This window comes from Chiloscyllium plagiosum, chromosome 36, assembly GCF_004010195.1.
Source record: "Chiloscyllium plagiosum isolate BGI_BamShark_2017 chromosome 36, ASM401019v2, whole genome shotgun sequence".
Lineage (NCBI taxonomy): Eukaryota > Metazoa > Chordata > Chondrichthyes > Orectolobiformes > Hemiscylliidae > Chiloscyllium > Chiloscyllium plagiosum.
The window spans coordinates 15,222,407-15,231,130 of NC_057745.1; the positions used below are offsets into that span (position 1 = coordinate 15,222,407).

At 41.3% G+C, this 8,724-nt stretch overlaps 1 protein-coding gene across 2 annotated transcripts in view; it reads right to left on the reverse strand.

The window, feature by feature from the left end:
* Window positions 1–4,548, reverse strand: part of LOC122540985 (guanine nucleotide-binding protein subunit beta-5) — a 74,392-nt gene extending 69,844 nt beyond the window's left edge. For both annotated transcript variants that reach the window (XM_043677389.1, XM_043677387.1), the window contains exon 1: window positions 4,463–4,548. The gene's annotated coding sequence lies outside the window, so the exon portion shown is untranslated. The remainder of the gene's footprint in view (window positions 1–4,462) is intronic.
* Between the last annotated feature and the right edge of the window lie 4,176 nt (window positions 4,549–8,724).

Below are 8,724 nucleotides of genomic sequence, written 5' to 3' on the forward strand. Positions count from 1 at the left end.
GCCTATCACCCTCACCTTAACCTCCTTCCACCTATCACATTTCCAACGCCCCTCCCCCAAGTCCCTCCTCCCTACCTTTTATCTTAGCCTGCTTGGCACACTCTCCTCATTCCTGAAGAAGGGCTCATGCCCGAAACGTCTGCTCCTTGGATGCTGCCTGACCTGCTGCGCTTTTCCAGCAACACATTTCCAGCTACCTACTGTAGGAACCATGTTGTTAAACTTGAAAGGGTACAGAAGAGATTTACAAGGCTGTTGCCAGGGTTGGAGGGTTTGAGCTATACGGAGATGCTGAATAGGCTGGTGCTGTTGTCCCTGGGATGTCAGATGTTGAGGGGTGGCCTTCCAGTGATTTATGAAATCATGAGGGGTATGGATGGGTGAATAGCCAAGATCTTTTTCCCAAAGTAGAGGAGTCACAACTAGAGGGCATAGGTTGAAGGTGAGAGGGGAAAGATTTAAAAGGAACCTAAGGGGCAACTTTTTCATGCAGAGGGTGGTGTGTATATGGAATGAACTGCCAGAGAAAGTGATGGAGGTTGGAACAATGACAACATTTAAGAGGCATCTTGATTGGTATATGAATAGGAAGGGTTTAAAGGGATATGGACTAAATGCTGATAAATTGGACTATATTAATTTAGGATATCTGGTTGGTATGGATGAGTTGGACAGAAGGGTCTGTTTCTGTGCTGTACATCTCTATGACTCTATTGGCTGGTTTGCTGTAGTCATGTGACCTCTACCTTCAATGTAGGTTGCTTCTGTGTGTAGGCTGTGGCAGCCATGAGACACATATCCCTTGAAATGAGTCAGGGATGGTGTACCTGCAGATGTGTGGATTTAAACACCTGTAAGGAAGCCAGCTTCTAAAACAAAGAGCATGGAAGATTTTGTTCAAAAACACAGTCTGAAACTTTGAAGTACGGTGCGAGTCACACCTCTCATGCTGTCAAAATGAAAGGAGATATGAGACAGAATTGGAATCTTTTTGCACTCTCAGTGTCAAAGCAATGAAATAGCTACAGAATTAATGTTAAACTCTGAGCAAATAGGGTTTTCTATCAGAGCTGAAGAAAGAATGCAACAAATTGCATTGTAATCTCGATCTCACTGAAGAGAAGAAAAGCTTACGAGCGGTATGTAGGCTTTGAATATATACTTTGAATCCCATATTAATGTTACTTATGTACGTGTTTATTGAAGTTTGGAGCTTTAAGGGAGAAGGAGACAATTGATAAGTGTGCGACCATACTGGTACACCTCACTAAATCTTATCAGATTGGGCAATGAAAGTTTGAACTCATCATTGATAGGATTGGCCAGGCATTAGAGATTCTGCAGTGAGAGCACATCTCCTGAGAGAGAGGCAACATCTCACCAAAAAAAATGATTGATATGGGTAGCAGTTTTGAGAGTGTCATCAGCTACAAAATATTAATGCGAGAACAGATGATGCTTTGCTTTATGCTGATTGACGTTCCAGGTCAAACGAGAAAAACAGACTGGGAATAAGGGATAAATAGTTGCAGAAAAAACAGTGGATAGATAATGACCAGAGGACAGGATATGCATATGTGGGTAGCACAGTGGCTCAGTGGTTAGCACTGCTGCAACCATATGTGTGGAGTTTGCACATCCTCGCCATGTCTGCGTGGGTTTCCATCGGGTGCACCGGTTTCCTCGCACAGTCCAAAGATGTGCAGGTTAAGGAGATTGGCCCATAGTGTCCAGATATGTGTAGGCTAGATGAATTAGCCATGGGAAATGCAGAGTTACAGGGTTAGGATTGGGTAGGGGGTGGTTTTAGGTGAGATGCTCTTCAGAGGGGTTGTATTAACTCGATGGGCTGAATGGCTTATTGTCACACTGTAGGAATCCTATGATTCTATATTACTCACACAAAAGAAAAGAAAGAATGTTCAGTGTGGGGGAGTAGTGTCCAACTGCAAAAAAACTGGATTAACTTTTCACACAAGTGTATAGCTAGAAAGAAACAAAGCAAGCTTATAAAGATGACTGCTGAAGAGAGGTCAGCTAATGATTCACAAGATATGCTTCTGATGAAGCTTGCAGAATTCCTTATCTGGTCACCATTAACTATTATTCGCATTATTGACTAACTGATGTTAACAACAATCAGTGAGATTGTCTCACTGTTATGGCAGTTGTTGTGGCATTCTAGACGTTGTGGGTGTTGGCCTCAAGTCATGACTGAAACATGCAGTTGCTTCATAAATGATTGAGAAATTCAATATTATACATCAGCTGTACACTATCTCCAATCAAATGGAAAGGCTGAGGTAACAACTGCCAAAGCGATCATAAGAAAGCAAGCAAATCTGGTGCAGTCTTGGACAAGACAATCCTTGAGTGGAGGGATTCACCTACTAAAGTCATCAAAATTACTCCAATCCAAAGATTAATGTCACACAACGCACAAATTATCCTTCCAACAGTGGAAAAAAAACTACCAGTGCCAGAAGTAGTAACATGGATAAGATCAACATGAAATCACAGAAAGCAAATTTTTATTTTAATAAAACTGCCAAGTAGTTGCCAGTACTGAGCATTGGAGAGAAGGCAGAGTGCAAACATTCAACATTCTCAACAAGAGTTGGCTCATATAGCAAATTGGGACCTGTATAGAGCTAATGTTAGCTTGATCACACACAATGAATATGAACAAGCAGATTTATCATCATAATCACAGATATATTTGTACATCTAGTGAACTTGCACCTTTACTGGGGAGTGTTGATCCCATATGGTAGTGTGTGGTAACTATTGTTCCTGATCCATTTCTGTTGTTGGGGAACAGTGGAACTGTAGGACTGAATGTAGTTCTGTACTCTGCAGGCAGCAGCTCAGGGAGAAGTGATCTCACCACCTCTACAGAGTACAGAACAATATTCAGTTCTGGAGTTCCACTATTCCCAGCAACAGAAATGGATCAGGAACAAGAGTCATCACACACTACCACATGGGATCCCCAGTGAAGGAACATCACCTTAAGAATGACCAGACAAAAGAACAGTCATTGACAATGCACAAACACACAATTAAAAGACCTGCCCAATTTAATGACTATGTATACAACATGTGTAGAAACTGATGGCCGTGGAACTGACGAGAGTTAATACACAATGTTCCATTCATGAATGATAACTTTCATTATTAAATATGCACGCTGGATAACTTGGGTAATTTATAACTGCAAATGATAAAAACAAATGTGTGCACTATCAAAAAGGGGATGTTTGGAGAAATGCCCTTGTATTTAGTGTACCAACTGGTTATGTGACCTTTACATCTGCTGTAAACACCTTTTGGCATCTGTTAAAACCACATCACTTAAAAGAGGAAGGAGCAGCAAGGGTCTCTCGCTGACTCTCTATTTGGCTGACGGGTGATTCACAGCCTCAACAAGATTCCACCCAATGACCTCTCATCGGAACCGTTCTATTAATTTCTCTCTCCACAAATGTTGTTCGACTTCCTGAGAATTTTCAGTAATTCCTGATAGTTTAGAAATGCAATTTTATCACATGCAAAGCATCACAAAAGTCTGAAATAAAGGAAAATACCCCAGATACTGGAAATCTGAAATATAAACAGAAGAAGTAATGGAGATATTTGGTAGATCTGACAGCATCTGTCAAGTGTAAACGGAGTTAATGTTTTAAGTCGAATATAATCTTGAAAGAAGAGTCAATACCAAAGCAAAATGCTAACTCTGTTCCTCTCTCTCCAAACAGTGTCAACAGTCATACAGCACAGAAACAGACCCTTCAGTCCAACCAATCCATGCCGAACATAATGCCAAACTCAATTAATCTCATCTGCTTGGCCCATATTCTGCCGAATCTTTCCTATTCACCTATCCATCCAATGTCTTATAAACATTGTAACTGTACCCACACCCGCCACTTCCTCAGGAAGTTCATTCCACACGCGAATCATCCACTGTGTAAAAAATTTGCCTCCAATGTTATTTTTTAAATCTCTCTCCTCTCAGCTTAAAAATGTGCCCCCTATTCTTAAAATCCCCCATCCTAGGGAAAAGACAACCACCATCAACTCTATCTATACTTCTCACTATTTTATAACCTTCTATCAGGTCACCTCTCAACCTCAAACACTCCAGTGAAAAAGTCCCAGCCTATCCAGTCCTTCTTAAAAGATCCAGGTAGTTGACTATTTCAAGCACTTTCTGTTTTGTTCAGCACCAAAATCTGTATTCAATTTACTCAGATAAAAGAAAATGTAAAATATCCACAAAGTTTACCAATTTGAACTGTAATTCAGATCACATGAAGAATTCCTCACGACAGGTTATTACCTCGCCTTTTAATTCTGAAAATCCATTAATTCCAAACATATGCTGGAATGGGAACATCTGAAACATTGATTTGTATGTAAAATGCCAACATTTGAACATTGAGATTCAATTCAGACGTACCTGAACATTATAGGAAGAATGCAGTTGGGATGCTGAAGTCAGGCTCTGAGAGACTGAGGATTTGAGAGACTGAGGATTTGAGAAACTAATCCAGCCTCAATGCCCAAGTGATAATCTTCTTAAATGGTTACAGGTCATTTTGAATATTTTTACTGACACCTTTAGACAGAACATTTTTATATTCACTGAAACTTTGCACTTTATTGCAGGAAATGTAGGGAATCTAACAGAAAAATACATTGAATATTTTGTGGGTCTCTGGAGTGTTTGGAATGATTAACCATCCAGGTGATTTACGAGTCAATTGATGTCTTAAATGGATCAGCAAGCTGATCACATGACTTCGTTTTCCAAATACTCAACGCAGCATTTGAAAGCTGTCAATCATCCTTAAAGATCCTTTAAAGTATCGAATCCATGAATTAAAATTTTTAAAAAGTTATATATTTTCATTGAATCTACAAGTTTGGAATATATCAGTTACCAGGAATGGTTTGAACAACCCTTATGATTGGAAACTGGGTGGAATATTTACATTTTAAAAAATTTCATTCTTGGGATATGGGTATTGCTGACTCAACTAGCATTTATTACCCATCCCTAACTGCTCAGAGGACATTTAAGAATCAACCACACTACTGAGAGTCTGAAGTCACATGTAGGCCAGACCAGGCTAAGATGGCAGATTTCCTTTGCTGAAGGATATTAGTGAACCTGGTGTGTTTTTACAGCAATTGGTAATGGTTGTATGTTGCCATTAGGCTTGCTGTTTTAGCCATATATTTATTTAACTAAGTTTCACGATTTGCCATGGTGGGTACTGGAACGCAAACCCCCGGAACACTAGACAGAGTGACTGGATGACTAGGCCAATGGCGTTACACCATACCACTGTCTCCCTCAATAATAGTCAAAAAGTGTGGTGCTGGAAAAGCACAGCCGGTCAGGCAGCATCTGAGGAGCAGGAGAGTCAACGTTTTGAGCATAAGCTCTTCATCAGGAATGTGGGGGGCGCTGCTGGGGGGAAGGTAGCTGGGAATGCAATAGGTGGATGAAGGTGAGGGGTGATGGTGATAGTTCAGAGAGGAGAGTGGAGTGGATAAGTGGGAAGGAAGATGGACAGGTTGGACAGCTCAAGAGGGTGGTGCCGAGTTGGAGGGTTGGATCTGGGATAAGGTGGGAAAGGGGAGATAAGGAAACTGGTGAAGTCGACATTGATCCAGTGTGGTTGAGGGTCCCAAGGCGGAAGATGATGCATTCTTCCTTCAGGCGTTGGGTGGCTTGGATTTGGCAATGGAGGAGGCCTAGGACTTGCATGTCTTTAGGGAGTGAGAGGGAGAGTTGAAGTGGTCAGCCACAGATCCTCTTGAACTGTCCTACCTGTCCATCTTCCTTCCCACCTATCTGCTCCACCCTCCTCCACACATAGCAGAGTGGCTAGTAACGAGATCTGTACCTGGGTTTTGGTTCAAGCAAGTCTGAAAGAAACCTAATATTGAAGCAGACGGCAGATGTCCAATAGTAATTGAGACCTCGGGGAAAAGACAGTCCATCTATTCGGGTGGAACTAAAATATTTGACTCTTTTGTTCTGGGACAATAGTTTTACCGCTGATGACACAGCATGAAAATTTGAAAGCTCCCTGCCTAATCTCCTACACCAGCTTTTGAAAGCCCAGAGAGTAGAAAGGTGAGTTAGAAGTATTACTACCTGTACCTGAGTGGACTAAAGAGGTGACCCTGATCAACACTTCTAGAAGAGCAATCAAGGAATCCATATAAAATAATGTACAAACCTTTTAAGTAATCTGGCCAGCTTTATTAATTTCTTTGATTTATCTAAACTTACTGATCCCAGATCCACTGCCCTTTTGAACTCAGTTCCAAACATCTATTGCCCTTTGTTTGTAGAAGATCTTCCTAACATCTCCCCAGAACAGTGTAACCCTCATTCTCAGACTATGTTCCCTAGTTCTAGAATCCTGAAGTACAATTCACCAGCCTAATTTTTTAATAGGCTGAATGAAAAGATAAAGCCAGTCAGTGTAGGAGGGCAAGAGAGATGTACAGCCAGATCAGTAGAGTTTAGAAATGTGCAGTGAAATCTCACAGAGAAATGAAACATTTGTTTTCTTTTATTTTCCTTTTTATTGAACAACACAAGTGTAAACTGTCCTCCAATACAAGAAGTGCCTAATTTTAGTATCAAAGTAATGTCTCACTCGTCTGGTGTTTGGTAATGTTCAGCGACATTTGTTCCTTTCTTCACAAAGGGGTCAATCACCAATGGGCTGATCTTAGGTCAATTGCCTTGGCTTTAGTTATGTTATTGTTTGACTAATTCTACCAATGTTTAAATGGTGTAGTTCTGGCTAGTGTAGGCCTCAGCTGCTGAGATGGTAACCCTGATAATAAAAATGAAATTAATAATCTAAAGGTAGGTCCTCGGGATTCAAGTAATAACAGGTGTGATTATTTCATTTGGCAGTTTGTTCCATTGTGGGAAGAAAGGCTGTTGATACACCATCTTAGAAAAGGAAGGTTTTTGTAGTTTATCTGGATGGTTCCCTTGTGGTTTTGCATTGCCAGAAGGCATTAGGTATTTGTTTCTATCAATTTCTATTCTATACAACATAGAATGTGGGTTAGTCTATTTTCCCTTTTTTTGCTGTAGTGACTCCAATTCAAAATCCTCTGATCAAGGAAGTGACACTGGTGTATTTTCCACTTGAATCATGCAGCACATGTTTTGATTGTACCAAGCTTATCAAATCATAGGATCATACAATACAGAAAAGGCCCTTCTGCCAATTGAGTACACACCACTAAAAAATACACTACTACATGGGCGGCACGGTGGCTCAATGGTTAGCAGTGCAGGATCCCAGGATCCCAGGTTCGATTCCAGCCTCGGGTGACTGTCTGTGTGGAGTTTGCATGTTCTCCCTGTGTCTGCGTGGGCTTCCTCTGGGCACTCCGATTTCCTCCCACAGTCCAAAAATGTGCAGGTCAGGTGAATTAGCCATGCTAAATTGCCCGTAGTGTTGGGTGCATTAGTCAGAGAGAAATGGGTCTGGGTGGGTTACTCTTCGGAGGGTCGGTGTGGACTGGTTGGGGAATCTAATCTACCTCCCCTAGGATCGCTTTAGCAAACTAGGCCTGTAATCTTGAATGTTTTGGCATTTCAAGTGCTCATCCACATACTTTGTAAAGGTTGTCAGGTTACCTGCTCCAGTTACCCTCCCAGGCAACAAATTCCAGATCCCACCCCCCCAACCTCTGGTGAAAAAATATTTCCTTAAATCTCCTCTGAACGCCTGCCTTTAACTTAAAAAGTGTGCCCCCCGTTCTGACCCTTCAACTAAGGGAAACAGCAGTTTTCTATTTGCCCTGCCCATGCCCATCATAATCTTATACACCTCAAATCAGGCCCCTCTCAATATTCTGTGCTCCAAATAAAAACAAACCTGAGCTTATCCAGCCTCTGTCCATAGCTGAGTTGCTCCTGGTGAATCTCCTCTGCACTCCCTCCAGTGTAATCATATCCTTCCTATTGTGTGGTGAACAGATGTACACACAGTACTCCAGCTGTGGCCTCAGTTTTGACCAGCTCCAACGTAACCTTCCTGCTTTACAATATCATCGACTGATAAAGACAAGCATCCCATATATCTACTTAACTACCCTATTAACCGATACAACCACTTTCAGGGATTTGTGGACACACAACCCATGATCACTCTTAGCTTCTTAGAGTTGTGGGTAAATCATCCCAAATTACCTTTAATTCGGCTATTTATTAAGAGATCTCACAATCAAGTACTGAAACAATGATTCAAACTTTGTTGCATGTAGCAACCAAATATAAGCCCCCTCAAGTAAGCAAGTACCTGTATGAGTTATTACCTGACCAGAGCTTCAACCAACAGTAACCTGTCTCTGGAAGTCTCCAGGGAGTTCTTCTGCGACGTTGTTCTTCAAAGTTCTGCTGCTGAGTTGTTCTGGTGTTCGATTCTCACAGATTTTCCTCCAGCGGTCTCAAGGTGATTTTTTAAAAAAAAAAGTACTTTCATCCAAATTATTGCAAGACTGCAGCTGCCTCACTTATCAAATGTAATCTCTTTGTTTCTTGTTATATTTGGCGTTGACTATCTGTTCAAAATCATAGCTTTCCCATGATTAACTCCTTAAGTTCTTCTGCAGGGCATTGAGTTATCCTTGTGGCATGAAGCATTCAGTTCATCAAGTAGGGGTCAAAGCAGT